Here is a 507-nt window from a genome sequence, read left to right as displayed (position 1 = left end):
ACGAGACAGCAAGCGTGTTAGATCAGAGAGCAGCGAGGCTCATGTGTTGCGTTTCCTGCTACTGCGACTGTGTTGACTGACCGTCTGCAGAAGAAAAGACACACAGAGACGATGGCTCATTTCTGTCTCAACTGAACTCACTAACTGCTCTTTGAAAGTATCGGAATGATCCTGTGTTTATTACACTTAAATAACAGTGAGTCTGTAACTGGGATTTACATTCTGTCTTTTATACGTCCAACCCACAACACTTCACAAGCAAAAAGTAACACTGAGCACCGTGAATTTGTGGATAACTTCGTTTTGATATTTGATTTTGTTTTTTTTCTTAAAAAAAAAAAAAAAAAGTCAGGTAAGTTGTTGCAAAAATGTCCTCACACATGTGGCTAAATAATTAAGCTAAATCAATTTGGAAATTTAGCAACCAAAGTAGTGTAAAGAAAAACAGGTTTGGATTATTATATATATTTTCCTACATTTAAAATGCCAATGAGCGAATCCCACAAA

The sequence above is a fragment of the Xiphias gladius genome, chromosome 22 (assembly GCF_016859285.1).
Source record: "Xiphias gladius isolate SHS-SW01 ecotype Sanya breed wild chromosome 22, ASM1685928v1, whole genome shotgun sequence".
Classification (NCBI taxonomy): Eukaryota; Metazoa; Chordata; class Actinopteri; order Istiophoriformes; family Xiphiidae; genus Xiphias; species Xiphias gladius.
The sequence above is the reverse complement of the archived record's forward strand: the minus strand, read 5'-3'. Positions refer to the sequence as shown.